We start from the raw sequence: 17,516 nt of genomic DNA, 5'->3' as shown, positions 1-17,516 counted from the left end.
CAGTGCCGCCTGTTGAAGTGACGTGTTCAACTGAATGGGAGTGCCCCACCACCGTGTGCAATGAATGCGGTTGTGGCACCCTGGTGCAGGGTTAAGACAGGTGGTGAGAAGGCGATCCAAATGCGGATTGCTCTTCAGAGAGCAACTCTAGCGTAAATTAACTGTTACTGTACTTAAAAAGTATGATTTTTTTTTTGTCCCATTTATAAAACCCCTTTAACAGGGGGTTCACTTTATAAAAAATAAAATAAAAGTCAGCAGTTACAAATCCTGTAGCTGCTGACTTTTAATAAAAGGACACTTACTGTACCTCTCCAGGGATCCAGCGCCATCCTCACCCAAGCTAGTTCATTACTAGCCTTTGGGTTCCTGGCGCTGGCATCCTAACTGTGGGCAGGCAGCTATGCTGCTTTCAGCTTTACAGCTGGCTGCCAACTGAGCATGCACAAGCTGCTCTGTGATTTGCGAATGGTCTCAAAGCTTTCTAGGACCTGTGACAGGCTCAGAAGAATGAAGGCAGGGATGGGGAGAGGAAAACCTCTGCTTGGATCCCGTAAGATCGCATCTCAAAACTAGGTACCCCCACCAAAAAATAAAGCATGCCAAATGTGACAGGGGAGGAGGAGAGGAGGACTTAAAATTGAACTTCCCCTTTGGGGTGGAGTTCTGCTAAGTTTCTTGTATAGAGCATGGTAAAATTATTTTTAAATGAAAGAAAGACCTTCAAAAAAGTTTTTGCATTTTTAATGAGTTACTACAAAAAAGAAAAAAAAAAAAAAAAAAACAAGCAAAAACCAAACATATAAATACACAGTATATATATTTATATACAGTAACTGTATATACAGTATGTAATAATAGTAAAAATGAATATAGACATTTTAAAAAATAGCATAAAAATAGGAGAATAAATAAAAATGTTAATTTGGGCCGGTGAAATTTAACTAATTGTTATAAAGGAGGTACAATTAAACAGGTACATTTATTAAAAAAAAAAAATCCGGCTGCCTGAATTCACATCTGCAGATTAAAAGGAAAGGGAAGAACCAATTTAAAAAGGGTATTGCTTAATAATATTTGAACAATGTATTTATGAACAAATAGTGCAAGCAGTATTTTTTTTTTTAGGCTTCGTTTATATAGGAGCCGCTGTCGGCACTCTTATAGCACAGACCTGGACCTCCCATAGTGACACCTATAAGCGCGAATCTACTGAGCGTAAAACTGATTTTATATGTTTGTTTATAACGTTAACACAAACCAAACAAGGCAAGGGAAACAAACAAGACAATTAAAAAAGACTGAAATAAAAAAAGGAAAGACATTGGAGATTTTCAAATGAATTCCCTAATCCCTATATAAATGAGATACTGAAAGGAGAAATGTGAACTGAGGGAAATATATCCTAGAAACTGTGCATTGAGAAAAGTGAATTGTTACAAAAAGCAAGAAGAGCCCAAGAGTTACAATGAAAACAAGCTGGGAAGATAATCAGAATTTATCAGCTAGTGTGTGTAAAAAGCCAAATGGAAAGAAACAGGTGCTAAAACCAAAGATATGGGCTTTCAACTATATTCAGGCACTTTTCATTTTTCTGTAGTAAATAAATAAAAATATTTTTTTTTTCATATGCCAACATTGTACAACTGCAATACTTTATAAGGCTATTTGTAGTAAAATGTAGCTTTCAACCAAATCTGACAATTCAATGAACTTCTAAGTCTGTCCAAGGGGCTAGTCAGAGAATCCACTCAACTTTCCATAAAACATATTTCATAAAAATTCAGCACCAGATTCTGCACACTGAAGAAGCGAAAGCTCTTGTCACATGACTCTGTTCTGTGTATATACAATATGTATGGGGACTAGGAAACAGCGATCTAGAAGAGAACAGTAAACACACTGACCTACAATTTACTAGAGGTTTATTCAGGAAGATTCAGAAGGCAAAGGTCCTGGGGTATCCCAGGGCACCACTCAGTGATTAAAAGTTGGTATAGTTTGTTCGATACAGCAAATTGTGGCAATTGTTTTTGCAACTTCACTGTGGATATTATTTCAAGGTGTGTAATATCCTCCAGCACCTGTCACATAATAATCCCTATCAGCATTAGAATATTGACTACTGCCTTACTGTTGGTATATCCAAAACCCTTAAAACATCATAATAACATCGTAAAAAGACCTAGTAGCATTATAACATACCTTGACCATCATTATAACTCCAACCATAATTACAAGAGTAAAATACACAACCATACTCCATAAAAGTCATCCCATTAGGTTTAATCAGTGTGGCCAACTTCCAACACAGTCCCCTCCCTAAGTCACACCACTCATTTGCTGAGCTGGATGGGCTCTTTGTTGGCTGGCGCTCGGAGCAGTGGAGGACCCAAGAAGCAAGTCTGGGACTTATCACGGTGCAATTTCTTTTATCTTTGAACCCCCACCATAATAACATGCATAAAATGTCGGACTACAAAAAAAAGATACCATACTTATAAAGTATGGCACAAGGCTTTGACGGTCGGCCAGACATATGTTTACTCCAATGTGTTTCGGAACAACCGTGTTCAATTACCAGGTGTTCCTTGGAAAATCAATCACAATTGATTGTGTAATTTTTTATTGTTTTGGATGTAATAGATCATGTTTTGTTTTAATATTTATCAACGCCTGAAGAGGGAGCAATGTATGTTTCCATATAGATTGAATTTTATTGATCTTAATACATTTGCTACACTAGTATTGTGACTTCACAGACCGATGCATGCTGGGCCGGTGACATCACAAGGGGACGGTGTCACCAGGTGATGTCGCCAGGTGGCCCCGCCCTTACCTATATAAGAACTGTCAAATGGGGAGGAGGCATTCGGTGGTCAACTGTCAATGATTGCAGAGCGCTTTTCTTTCTTTTTCCGGCGGTAGGGCGGGCGTTGTGATTGACGATGGATTTACATCGAGGGACCCTGTTTTTTTCTTTTTTAATAAAGAAATTGACAAAAACTGTCTGTTTTTTTATTACTTTTTGACACTTTTTTGGTGAATAGATAGGGGTACTATGTATCCCATACTCATTCACATAGGGGGAGGGGCTGGGATCTAAGGGGCCCCCTTCTTAAAGGGGGCTTCCAGATTCTGATAACCCCCCTGTCCATGGACCCCCACAACTATAACCCATGGTTGTGGGGAAGAAACCCTTGTCCCCAACAAAATGGGGGCAAGGTGCTTTGGGGTTGAGGACATGTGGCCTGGTATGGTTCAGAAGGGGGGGCCTGCTCACTCGTCCCTTCCCTTTCCTGACCTGCCAGGCTGCATGCTCGGGTAAGGGTCTGGTATTGATCTTGGGGGGCAAAGGTTTATTTATTAAGCTGTCAGTGGGAAGCCCATTGACAGCTGATAACTCATCGTTGTTAAGGATGCTGCGGCCGGCTTCCCGGCCCCGCTCCTTAACAACCAGTTTTTACTACGCCCTGATTGGGCAAAGCTTTGCCCAACCAGGTCACAGAATGCACAGTGCAGCGTACTGTGCATTGCAGGGTGTTCGACAGGGCGAACACCTACCAAATTCGGGTGTTCCCTGAACATGACGAACAGCCAATGTTTGGCCCAAACTCATGCTGGGGCCGAAATTTTACACTCTTCGGATGTGTTTTTAAAAGTCTCTTGGAAAAGTTACTATGGATTCCTGCTAATTAAGCTTGGCAGCCAAGACACAAACTGGAGTTTTCTCAGCCACTTGCCAAGGTGAGCTGCATACATTGATTTTGAAGTACCTGTTCATCTGCTGATACTCTTATGCCCTGTACACACAATAGGATTTTCCGATGGAAAATGTGTGATAGGACCTTGTTGTCAGAAATTCCGACCGTGTGTAGACTCCATCACACATTTTCCATAGGAATTTCTGACACACAAAGTTTGATAGCTTGCTATAAAATTTTCCGACAACAAAATCTGTTGTCTGAATTTCCGATCATGTGTACACAAATCCGACCCACAAAGTGCCACGCATGCTCAGAATAAATTAAGAGATGAAAGCTCTTGGCTACTGCCCCGTTTATAGTACCGACGTATGTGTTTTACATCACCGTGTTCAGTACCATCGGATTTTCCGACAACTTTGTGCGACCGTTTGTATGCAAGACAAGTTTGAGCCAACATCCGTTGGAAAAAATCCATGGATTTTGTTGTCGGAATGTCCGATCAATGTCCGACCGTGTGTACAGGGCATTACATGAAACTCGCATGTATTTTATTTTCTAATACTTATAAAAATAATAAAACTATTAATACTAAACCTACAGTATATTAATAAAGTATTGCTAAGTACTGTATGCTTAAACAAGTTATAAAAGCATTATGGGTGTGAATAAGGAGATTTAAACCTGGACAAAGAAAAGCAAATATTCAATATAACTAGGAAAGAAAAATAAATGAAGGGACTTGTGACCTTATACCACATTAAAGAATAAAATATTGAGATAAGCTCCTGGTGGAGTAATGAGATCTGTGGATCTAAAAAAAAGTGCACATGGGTCAATAATGACCAAGCGCAAACTGTCACATTTAACAACTGTTTTCAGTATCGTAGATGTTGCAGTAATTGATTGCAGTTTAATAATTTTTGTTATTCAGGATTGGCAAGCATCCATATAATTATGGACAACCTGCAATGGAAATAGAAAAATTCAAAGTTTATCAAAAACTACTGAAGCCACGGCATATACCTGGTTGCAGCGTCTCTCTAATGCCCTGTACACACGATAAGATTTTCCAATGGAAAATGTGTGATAGGACCTTGTTGTCGGAAATTCCGACCGTGTGTAGGCTCCATCTCACATTTTCCATAGGAATTTCCGACACACAAAGTTTGAGAGCAGGCTATAAAATTTTCCAACAACAAAATCCGATCAGTTAAATTCAGATCATGTGTACACAAATCCGACGCACAGAGTGCCACGCATGCTCAGAATAAATTAAGAGATGAAAGCTATTGGCTACTGCCCCGTTTATAGTCCTGACGTACGTGTTTTAAGTCACCGCGTTCAGAACGATCGGATTTTCCGACAACTTTGTGTGACCGTGTGTATGCAAGACAAGTTTGAGCCAACATCCGTCGGAAAAAATCAATCTCCGACCGTGTGTACAGGGCATAAGTCTTGTTATTCCAGTTCCATCTCTTCATTTCTCTAGGTTCCTATGCATGCCCATTTGCTGCAGAGGATTCAATGACTCACATGTAACATCCTTTCATTTGGCTATATAATGTTACCAAGCAGGTTTTTAAAGAGATCCTGTTGCCGATTTACAGATTTAAAAAAAACTTGCATTTTGGGGTTGATTTACTAAAACTGAAGAATGCAAAAACTGATGCAGATCTGCATAGACAGCAATCAGCTTCCAGTTTTTATTGTTGAAGCTTTAGGCTCGGTTCACACTGGGGCGACTTGGGATCCGACTTGTACGCCCTCAAGTCGCCCCAAGTCGCCCCAGAAATAGTTTTGATGGGAGTTAACGCTAGTGTCTTAATAGACACTACTGAAGTCGCTCCGACTTCAGAGCGTACTCCCTGTATTACTTTGATCCGACTTGGTAGGCGACCTGTACCATAGAAATCAATGGAAGTCGCCTCCAAGTCGGATCTCTCTGTAAAGTCAAGCGACTTTGCAGGGAAAACCCCTCCCTCCCCCCCTCCCTCCCAGAGAGCTGATTGGCCACAGGCGAAGTCGCCTGTCATGGAGGCGACTTCAAGTCGCCTCGTAATTTGCCGAAGTCGCGTCGGAGTTGCGTCGAAGTCGCGTCGAGGACGCGTCGAAGCCGCCGTGCAAAGTCGCGCTAAAGTCGCGTTGCCCATGTGTGAACCGACCCTAACTGAACAAGCTGAATTAATAAGCTGATTGGCTACCATGCACAGCTGCACCAGATTCTGAGTGCTCCACTTTTAGTAAATTCCCCCCTTTATACTCACCTGTCCCATCACCTGCTCCTTAGATCTTTGCTCTGATCTTCCATCTTCCACCTGTGAGTAATATATCCTGGAGCGGTGGAAGGATCCACACCTCGTTGCAGTGGACCAGGCAACAGACACATCTGGAAATGTTGAGATTCTGCTGGAAGCTGTAAATCCTGAGCAAACTAGAAAAGAGGAACTTTCTTCTTTTTTTTTTTACTCTGTATCTATCCTCTTTTTTAAAATCTTTTATGTAAAGCTACTCTTGTTGTCTACTTACTTTTTTCCAAGGTTTATATTATGAACCATGTTGTTCCAAGCTCATAATCCCCAGGGTATACCATCTGTAGTTGGGTTTGTAACCTGCCTCCACTCTCAGCAGGAGTCTAGCACAAGCTCACAGATCTGAATGCTTGATTAACATTGTGTATTTTTCAAAATTTAAAGTAAAACTTCACTTACTGCAGGAAGTTCTGCTTATTGTCCTCCGCCCCCTCTCTACTGAATGTATTGGATGTTTTATTTTTTTTTTTCCCGGGGGGGGGGGGGGGGGGCATGTATCTAGTTTTGAAAGGTACCCTAGGCGATCCGAGCAGAAGTTTGGTCCCCTTTCACCGCCTGCAACCTCCTGAAACACATAACAAGTCCCAGGAGGCTGTGGGATCATTGACAGAGCGCAGCAGGGAACAAGCATGAGCAGTACGGAGCTGGCTAAAGTATCTTTTTATTAAAAGTCAGCAGCTATGGAGCCTATATGCCGATGATATGCTGTTGTACTTGGCGGACGCGGGCCCTTCATTATCAGCTGCTCTTCAGGCAATACAAACATTTGGTACCTACTCTGGGCTTAAAATAAACTTGGACAAATCTCAGATCCTCCCAGTGGATGTAGGCCCTAACGAATCACAGGCATCATCCCCTCTCCTTCGGGTTAGTTCTATGAAATATTTAGGTATAGTCATTACTTGCTATCCAGAAGACTTCATCCGACTAAACATAGAACCTATGATTGCTACTCTTAAAATCAAAATTCAGACATGGGCTAAGCTACCCCTGGGGGTCATGGGCCGGGTGAACCTAATCAAAATGGTAATTCTCCCTAAATTCCTTTATGTGTTGTGGCATGCCCCAGGCTACCTTCCCCTCAGAATTTTTAAATCCATCGAAGCTATCCTCAACTCCTTTGTATGGGGCAATAATCGTCATAAACTGTCTTCGCAAATATTAAAAAATCCCACAGAGTTGGGAGGCACGGCACTCCCAGACTTTAACCTGTATTATCTTGCGGCACAGCTCTCCCACTTTTATCATATAGACAAGCATGATAAAGAAAGATATATGTCTCTTGTGTGCTCCTCCCATGCCCGCTTATGCACTCACCCTTTTCAAATTATCTTTAGAGAACCATCAGATCCTTGGACGCTGGGCTGTCGTGGGGGACTACTATACCACCATTGTAAGATTTGGGCAGTAGTGAGACATAGACTACAAACACCAGCAACTCACTCACACACACCACTATGGGACAATTCTGGATTGAGAGAACTACTATCGATATCAGCCATGATTTGTGGATTGCACAAGGGGTGGTGTACCTGTCTCATGTTTATAATGGTGAGATTTGGAAATCATTCCAACAGATGAAGGAAGAATTTAATCTTAGCAACTCCATGCACTTTTGTTACCTCCAGCTCTGTCATGCTCTCCAGGCCCAATTCCATAATGCACCTCCCGCGCTGGACCAATTAGATGTCCTGTGCACACTAACAGGGCAGGACCATTTAAAGCTTACCTCTATATTTTATAATGCTCTCCTTTGTCCCGCGGCAGCAAAACTCGCTTACAAACTAAAAGATCGATGGGTGGGGGATGTGGGGGGCTGGAGGACGATAAATGGGAGGATGCACTGGACGCATGCAAAAAGGTCTCCACCAGGCTATCGGATCGGCTCACGCAACTTTATATAATACACAGATCTTACGTGACTCCACTGCGTTTGTCCAGATACAAACCAGATTATCCGCCAACATGCCCCAGATGTGACGACCCCTCGGGCTCTTTCTATCATCTACTCTGGTCGTGCCCGGCAGTGCAGGGCTACTGGTCACAGATAGTAAAATTTATTCACGACGAAATGGGATCTCCCCTGAAATTATGCCCTAAACAATGTTTGTTGGGAATTTTCCCGGACCCTGACTCTGATAAATATCATATTATATTCTTACAAGAGTCCCTGTTTATAGCTAGACTACTTATTGCAAGGAAATTGATGAGGGCCCATGCACCTACAATACAGGAATGGATTACCGCTGTTAACAGTGTGTTACCATACAAGAAGGAGCTTTACATACACAGAGGCTGCCCGACTAAATATGGAAAGATATGGGATGTATGGCTGGAAAAGGCCGCCACCTGCAATGATGTAACTCAGGATATCCCGGTATAGTGAAGAATGGGTGATAGTCTTGCAGGCATTATAACACCACAATGCACCAATGAGTATGTAAGGACTAAACAACTAACTATAAAAGCCCCCCTTGTGTCTTGTACCTTGGAAAATATGATACAAATGTATAACCTTCCGTCTTGCACTCTAGTTTAATGTCTCCCGTATGTCACCCCCAAGTATGTATTACCGCTTTTTGTATTGACTTGTAAATGTGCACTTTTCTCAATAAAACCGAACTGTTTGTAAAAAAAAAAAAAAAAAAAAGTCAGCAGCTACAGTATTTGTAGCTGCTGACTTTTATTTATTTATTTTTTCAACTGAAGTTTCCCTTTAAATAAAAAATAAAAAAAGTGAATCTGGCACTAACACATATGAGTATAAACTATCTTTTTTTGAAGTTTTTCATAATTATTGTTAAAACAGTAAGGCTGATTTACTAAAACTGGAGAATGCAAAATCTGGTGCATCTCTGCATAGAAACCAATCAGCTTCCAGGTTTTTTTTTTTTTTTTTTTTTGTCAAAGCTTAATTGAACAAGCTGAAGTTAGAAGCCGATTGGTTACCATGCTCAGCTACACTAGAGTTTGCACATTTTCCAGTTTTAGTGAATTATACAATTTAAAATCATTGCATACACTTATATAAGTTTAGAAGTGTCCTATGAAGGACCAGGAATACGTGTCAATGCCAGTGTGAATAGAGCCCAACTAGTTCATACCGTATAGAAAATAAAACAAGCTTTGCCTTTACATACACTTCAGGACTCGATCACACCAGCAGCCATGACATAATGACATTTCATTCATCCTTATGCACTTCAGTGTGTTGCAATGAGGTATAGTCTGTCGTGATTCAGTGTAGCGTGTTGCAACATGCTGTGCTCAAAAAAAGTAAAATGTCCTTTTTTAGCACACAACACTGCAGTGCAGTGGTGAGAACTGAACCCATAGGATACAAATTGCCTTGTCAATGCACTGGGATTGCATTGGGCAAGGCTGCCCAACACACATTATGTAAAATGGTCCTTAAAGTTCAAAATTATCATGTGTCTCTTGTTCAAATTTAAACACGCATACTTACACTTTCTTTCTATAAAAATGTATCTTCTTCCTAGTACTCCAGCACTTCTTCCCATGCCAGCTCCCTGCACTCCCAGTCTCTTCAAAGAGCAATGTCAGGGCAAGTGACTTGGGTGCCAGGGTCTAGTGACTCCCCTGTATGCCCTTGTCATTTAGCAGGCGGTGCAGTAGATAAATGGCATCAAGTGTGGTGTGGCCTGGCTCAATCAGGGTTGGCACCTAGCCAGTAAAAAATTGACTTGTTGCCAATGTTAATAAAAATGATCATAGTGCAGAAGTTTTCCCCAGATAAAGTGGCAAACCTAGGCACAATACAACTTTTCCTGGATCAAAAACAAAAGCCCTGGGCAAGTAGAATACATTCTACCTTTCGTAAATTTTTATTTAAATGGATTGCCTATTAAACAACAATACACCTAAAATGATACTTTCTGCAACTGTAACTGTATTGTAGTTAACCACAATGTTTGGTAATGAGTTATCGCATATTGTGGTTTGTTGCAATGCAGGTGATCTTTGAAGGTGCGATGCATTCAAAATGAATGGCACAGCGGCACACCAACACATGGGGCATGAAGTATTATATAGATACATAGTTAGTCTGGTTAAAAAAAAGACAAGAGTCCACCTAGTTTAACCGATATACACCATATTACCAAAAGTTTTGGGACACCTGCCTTTACACGCACATGAACTTTAATGACATCCAGTCGTAGTCTGTAGGGTTCAATATTGAGTTGGCCCACCCGTTGCAGCTATAACAGCTTCAACTCTTCTGGGAAGGCTGTCCACAAGGTTTAGGAGTGTGTGTACGAAAATGTTTGACCATTCTTCCAGAAGCACATTTGTGAGGTCAGGCACTGATGTGGGACGAGAAGGCCTGGCTTGCAGTCTCCGCTCTAATTCATCCCAAAGTTGTTCTATCGGGTGGAGGTCAGGACTCTGTGCAGGCCAGTCACGTTCCTCCACCCCAAACTTGCTCATCCATGTCTTTATGGACCTTGTTTGTGCACTGGTGTGCAGTCATGTTGGAACAGGAAGGAGCCATCCACAAACTGTTCCCACAAAGTTGAGAGCATGAAATTGTCTAAAATGTCTCGGTATGCTGATGTCTTTAGAGTTTCCTTCACTGGAACTGAGGGGCCAAGTCCAACCCTGAAAAACAACCCCACACCATAATCCCACCTCCCCCTCCACCAAATGATTTGGACTAGTGTTCAAAGCAAGGTCCATAAAGACATGAATGAGTGAGTTTGGGGTGGAGGAACTTGACTGGCCTGCACAGAGTCCTGACTTCAACCCGATAGAACACCTTTGGGATGAATTATAACGAAGACTGTGAGCCAAATCTTCTCATCCACATCAGTGCTTGACACACAGAGTTGAAGCTGTTATAGCTGTAAAGGGCAGGCCAATTCAATATTGAACCCTACGGACTAAGACTGGGATGCCATTAAAGTGCATGTGCATGTAAAGGCAGGTGTCCCAATACTTTTGATAATATAGTGTATATGATTTCAACCAATCTGTGAATCGCAGTGAAGTGGTATGAACAGGCCCTTGGAAATCCACCTCTCTGAAACCAAATTAAAGTTAGTTATACATAGTCTGATTTTGTTCTGGATTGATCTGTCAGAGCAAAAAAAAAAAAAATTGTCACCATGTGTGTGCTATGAAATTATACGTGACTTCATTTAAAGTGGTTGTAAAGACAGAAGGTTTTTTATTTGAATGCATTCTGTACATTAAGATAAAAATCCTTCAGTGTCCGGCAGCCCCCTCCCTCAAACTTACCTGAGGTCCATCTAGATCCAGCGATGTTGCACGAGAGACTCCCATCCTCATTAGCACAGACAGCAGTGCAGTGCCATTGGCTCCTGCTGATGTCAATCAAAGTCAGTGAGCCAATGAGGAGAGAAAGGGGGTGGGACCAGGCTGTGGCTCTGTGTCTGAATGGATACAGGGAGCTGCGGCTCAGCTCGGGTGCCCCCATAGCAAGCTGCTTGCTGTGGGGGCACTCAAGAGGAGGGAGGGGCCAGGAGCACCAAAGAGGGACCCGAGCAGAGGAGGATCCAGGCTGCTCTGTGCAAAACCACTACACAGAGCAGGTAAGTATAACATGTTTGTTATTTTTAAAGAAAAAAAAAGAGACTTTAAGATAACTTTAAAGCGGAGTTCTGCTTAAAAAAAACAAAAGTCAGCAGCTACAAATACTGCAGCTGCTGACTTTTAATAATTGGACACTTATACCGCGTACACACGACCGGACTGTCCAGCAGAAAAGGTCTGATGGAATCATTCCTTCGGACATTCCGATCGTGTGTGGGCTTTATCAGACCTTTTCTTTCAAAAATTCTGAAAGACCTAGAAATAGAACATGTTTCAAATCTTTCCGACGGACTCAATCCCTATCGAGAAAACCATTCGTTTGTATGCTATTCTGACGGACCAAAAACAACGCAAGGGCAGCTATTGGTTACTGGCTATTGAACTTTCTTTTTCTAGTCCCGTTGTACATCATCACGTTCTAAATGATTGGACTTTGGTGTGATCGTGTGTAGGCAAGTCTGTTTCAGCCGAATGCCATCAGAACTCCGTCGGAAAGACCATCAGAGTCTACTCTGATGGAAAGTCCGCTCGTGTGTATGTGGCATTACCTGTCCCAGGGTCCAGCGATGTGGGCGCACGAAGCCCTGCTCGTCTCCCCATCCCCTCTGCGGCGCCGGCATTGTAACTGTGGGAACCTGGCTGTGGCTTCACAGCAGGGCACCCACTGCGCATGCGCGAGCAGTGCCGTGACTGGCCGGGCAATCATCTGGGACCTGTAACGTGTCCTAGATGATTGCTGAGAGGGAGGGGGGAGAGGTGCTCTCCCTTCTGGTGCCGCGGTGCGCCAGGAGGAAGTGGGGGCTGGGACCCTCTGAAATGAGGGTACCGGCTCCCCCCCCAAAAAAATTACATGTCAAATGTGGCATGTCAGGGGGTCACCTCCCTTAAAGCGGAAGTTCCATTCTTGTTTGGAACTCCGCTTTAGGACTCGATGTAAAGCCTATATATTATGAACATGCTCATAAATTTTGTCAATCCGAAAGATGAAATCTGAAACAAAAACTGTTGTTTATCTATTTTTCTTTGTCCCTGAATGTTACTCTGACATATGTTTTCTGCCCATGTGCAAGAGGCCTTATACTTTCCATGGCTCTAGCTGCATGCCACATATACTAGGTTTTAAATGTCCTCTATTTGTCCGAACTGAAGAGGTATGAAGCAGGAAAAAAAAGCCTCAGCTCCCATAATGCAAGAACAGAGCATTTCCTGAAATAAAGAAAGCCCCATCATACGCAGCACTCACTGGAGCCCATATTGTCTTGCAGGTACATTGTGTATTCTGAAGCCTTGCACCAGACTCATTACTGTGTTTGTAGTTTAAGAGAATGAAGGTAATACATTCTGTCACAGCAGTGGAAGCAAGCGATGTTAATTATTACCCATGCCCACATCATGCCCTGCTCGCCACAGCAAATACAAAATTAAAGCTCTAACATGTCAAAGATTAACCAAATATGCCATATTCTAATAATTGAATCCTGCACTTAATTTAATCTCAAGAGTCTGTCTCTTCGGTCTAAAAAAATGTTTAATGTTGTACACTCATCCAACCCGGATAAAAGAGAAGTAAAACACATATTCCAGAAGAAAAAAAAAAATAAAAAAAATTTACATTCATGCCATGCAGGTTTGCGCGTCACTTCTTGACTGTTCTGAAGGTCCACGTGACACAATCGGATTAGGATAAAACAAAAAAAATGTAGATAAATTACCATTTTTGATCTGGGTCGATTTGATCCTCTTTTCCCTGCACAGTTCATCTGCTTTTCCTTTCATTGCATAACAAACATATTCCGAACTCCCAAATGTGCAAAAGGGATAGAAAGGATTCTCTCGTATTCAGAGAGGGATGTACGCCTCTCAGACAAAAAAAAAAAAAAAAAAAGTCTTCAAAGGGCTTAGGCAGGGGCTGCCTGAAGCTGATCTGATTCGCTCTGCGTCTATTTAAAGATATTATTAAAGGGATAGTTTAGATCTCACCGGTTTATCTAATAATATATTTTGTTGTTTTGGCGTCTTTCCCTTTTCTATACCCAGAAAATGTTTAGCGCCACGACGGTATGTTAAGTTAGGGAGAACGCTGCATACATTTTATCTAGCCATTAATTCGAACGATGGTAAACAGAATTATAAAGGCAGATAATAAACAGAAAATGAGGTTATTCTGCAGCACTGTGCTTGTCAGAGTTCTGAGCATAGTTTAGTGTTTCTATTCATGACTTTATATTACCAAATTACTCCCTGATGATGTCTCAGATGTGCTTTTGTCTGCAAATGAGAAAGCATAAAATACCAAGACATTAACGTTAAATTACAATCGTTAATGATGTAAATACGAAAATAATTACTCTATCATACCATCAATTGCTTTATGTTCATTACAGACGATCCTTTAAGGCCTTAATTTTCTTGTTATAACACTTTTCTCTATTTTTAGCTGATTATTTTATAGCCGCACAACAGTACTTTAGCACTGTTCAGCAGTTACACAATTCATTTAATTCTGTTTAAAGGTTCATTGAAACTTCATTTGAGCGATGTATAGACGGCAAAGCATTAAGGGTAGGTGTTCTACTTGGCTGCTAACAAGCAGGACACCGCGCAATGGGAGAAGTCAATGAGAAATGCACACTCAGCAGTAATGTTAGAAATACTCGCTGTGTTAAAGGAGAACACAATGAGCAAGAGAGTGAAAAAGAAAACTTTATGTTTTTAGATAAGCTAGGATAGCAAATATACGTAGTAGCTACTGACTGTTAATTACTGGTGGCTCAACGCCAATTTGTGTTTATCTGGATGTAGCAAAATTATTGATGAAAAGCTGTGTTTTTTTATCATTCTCAAAATGTGTCTTAGTCAGAAAGTACCCCAGCCTTTTGTTTTATTTAATCCAGCATTTTATGTTGTATTATGCACATTTACAGCTTAAAATGCTTCTGCCTGGGAGTATTGCTGGTCAATTATGGATACCATGATTTTCTAAAATGTAATAAAGCCCATAGATTCTAAAAATCCTAATATTTGTTTGCATGTAAGTTTATTCACCCATTGTATTCCAAAATCATACACTTCTGATATGTATTTAAATGATTTTGTATGTTTATGTTGTTGTTTATGCGATCCATTATCTGATCCACTATATCACTCATATTCTTTGTTAAAGGTTTGGTTTACCTTTATTATAAAATTAGTACAGTCAGCTTGCTCCAGTAGATTAGAACTCATTTTAGAAAAATGCAGTTTCCTTTAAATAGGAACAAAACCTTGCAAACCTTTACAGACAAGAAAGCTGCCATATTGGCCTCTCTTTGATCTGCAGTTGCCATGGTGCTACATATGAAATCAGTTAAGATGGCTTGACAGTTTGGCTGAAAGATAACATGAGAACACTAGAAATTGTAACAGATACCATTCAATGCATGCATTGAACGTAATTGTGTTGGGAAGCAGTTAAAGTGGAACTAAAACCATCAATTTAATGGTTTTAAGAAATAGTTATATTCCCTAAACTAACTGTCATATTTGCTTGTTCTTTCAGCCAAACCATGAAATGGCTGGAGTTATAAATGATCATATTTGCAGCACCATGGCAGTTTCAGATCAAACAGGGGCTAAGATGGCAGCCACCTTGGCTGAAAAGGGCAGGAGGGTTTAGTTCCGCTTTTCATAACATATCTGCAGACCAACTGAGGCTTCAGTTGGCCTCAGCGCTGCTGTGACAGGGGGTGAGAGTGCAGATTTCATGAGCAATACAGTAGCGCTACGCTTGTACCCATTATGGTGGAACACTCAACCTACCATCCATCCTAGCTTATATGTAGGATGGCACTGGTCAATCGGAATGCTAGTTATTTGGCAAGGCTTTGGGGAAGCCACCATACAAGTGTGTCATTTTAACCCCTTGACGCTGACGTCACACAAATATGTGGCCCCACTGGACTGGGCTTTTTTCCGTGGGGTCGCATATTTGCGTCCCTCCCTTTGTGCTGAGAGCCCGTCACACAGCTCGCTCCCAGCACAGAGACTGGAGTCTCACTGTGAGCCCCAGGCCCCGTACTAACAATTGGAACTCGAGATTCCGGGTTACCTGATCGCTGTGATAGTCCCTGATTGGCTATCACAGTGTTCAGTCACTGTGAAGCCCACCCCTGTGTTTCCTGTCACTTAGAATGGACGAGAAGGGTACACTGCATCCTTCTGTGTCCTTGCAAAGAGAGAAAAAAAGTGCATGCAGGAAATAAAATAAAATAAATAATAATAATTAAAAAAAAAATAAAAAAGGTTTGATCAAGGTCAGTGCAAGGGTAAGTGTTTGGATCAAGGTCAGGGTCAAAGGTCAGGGTCTGTATTTTTTTGGACAGTTTTTATTTAATCAATATCAGTGTCAGCTAGTGTCAGTGTGTTTTAGCTAGGGTAAAAAAAAGAAAGATGCACACTATTGTTTCTGGGTTGTACTACGGGTGCAAACAACAAATTACATACACATATGTGGTATCGCTGTGATCGTTAGGAGCAAGAGAATTTATTTTGGGTTGTTCTTTGGTGGTGGATTATTGTAGTAGCAATAAATATACAGCTAAATTTAAAAAAAATATTTTTCTTTTACTTTTTTGGGCCAGTTTTCCTTTGATAATAATTTACCACCAGATGAAAGCCCAATTTATCCTGGAAAAAACAAGACATAATCCACCAGCAGTTGTGATATGTATGGTTTTACTAACACATGTCAAAGTTGTAAAATTGGGCTTAGGCATTAAGATTTGTTTTACCCTTAGGCGCGAAGGGGATAAGGAAGCTAAATTTCTCTAAAATGTACCATGATTTCTAACCAACTGGGGCCCCTTGACTAAACTGCGATTTTTTTAAATTGCCTGGTATCGGATATATTATGTTAAGTAACAAGTAAGTATAAGAATAATTGGCATTTCGTATCTCTCATATAGATCTTGATACACTCTCTGATAAAGGGGATGGCACCATCTTTGTAAAGGTTTCATTCAGGGTCTACTCAGCCTCTATGTCCTGTACTGCATGTTATTTAGGGTAAGTAAAAAAACAAACAAAGATAAAAATATATAATGGAGGTGTCAAATTAAAACAGAGTAAAATCATTTTGGACCATATCTGCTTAACAATGGCATTTGGCAGCTGATGTCCTTCAAGGTCGACAGGTATCTCCTGATATACAATAGTCAGTGTATGCAGTTTTAAGACCACTTTGGATTGTGTATGTATTCCATTGCTCCCTACAATGAACACCCATACCCTTAACATTTGGGGGTGGCTCTGTCTCTTGTGCATAGCTAAGAAGTTCAAACACCGGCCAGTGCACCCTGCCTGTATATGTCAAGTAGCAATTTTGAGCTTACAGGGCAACAGTACGGGCACAACATTTTTAAGAATATAAGTATTTTAGTCCTAAGATTCTACTTTTATATATTTTTTTTAGCCTTTTATCTACCAACACGCATTTGCAACATTATGCAGGAGGAATAACAAAAAATGAAAGAAAAACATCAATACAACCCAGTCAATTTCAAAAGACATAAAGCCTAAGTATTGATGTATATAATTTCTTATACCTCTATACGTTGTACATTTCTTTTGGAAATGATGCATAACAATAAAAACTGCTTATTTCTCAACCTTTTTTTATATCTATGCTAGTAGATTAGAAGTGACTATGTTGTAGTACATGTCTTTGTCACACAGCTTTTATATTTTTAGTAATCCGGAACTATTTTATTTTAAATTAGTTTCATTGTTTTTAGTTGACCTGAGCTGACTTCAATAGTAAGAAGAGCCGGAAAGACTGTAATCCTTGAAGTGTCATTTATTGGTACATCAGAGAGACAATAAAACAATAATTCTGACGCATTTTGGCAATAGACTTAGTCGTAGCTAGTTTGAAACAAATATGTCAAGA

At 40.8% G+C, this 17,516-nt stretch overlaps 1 protein-coding gene across 4 annotated transcripts in view; it reads right to left on the bottom strand.

Moving 5' to 3' along the window:
- RARB (retinoic acid receptor beta) overlaps positions 1-17,516 on the bottom strand; it is a 1,235,115-nt gene that overhangs the window by 1,192,199 nt on the left and 25,400 nt on the right. The window contains exon 1 of one of the 4 annotated variants that reach the window (XM_073630252.1): positions 13,303-13,321. The exons of the other annotated variants lie outside the window; for them this stretch is intronic. The gene's annotated coding sequence lies outside the window, so the exon portion shown is untranslated. Of the gene's footprint in view, positions 1-13,302; positions 13,322-17,516 lie in introns of those variants that run through there. 4 annotated transcript variants of the gene reach the window in all.

Source organism: Aquarana catesbeiana, linkage group LG05 (genome assembly GCF_042186555.1).
Source record: "Aquarana catesbeiana isolate 2022-GZ linkage group LG05, ASM4218655v1, whole genome shotgun sequence".
Classification (NCBI taxonomy): domain Eukaryota; kingdom Metazoa; phylum Chordata; class Amphibia; order Anura; family Ranidae; genus Aquarana; species Aquarana catesbeiana.
The sequence above is the reverse complement of the archived record's forward strand: the minus strand, read 5'-3'. Positions and strand labels throughout refer to the sequence as shown.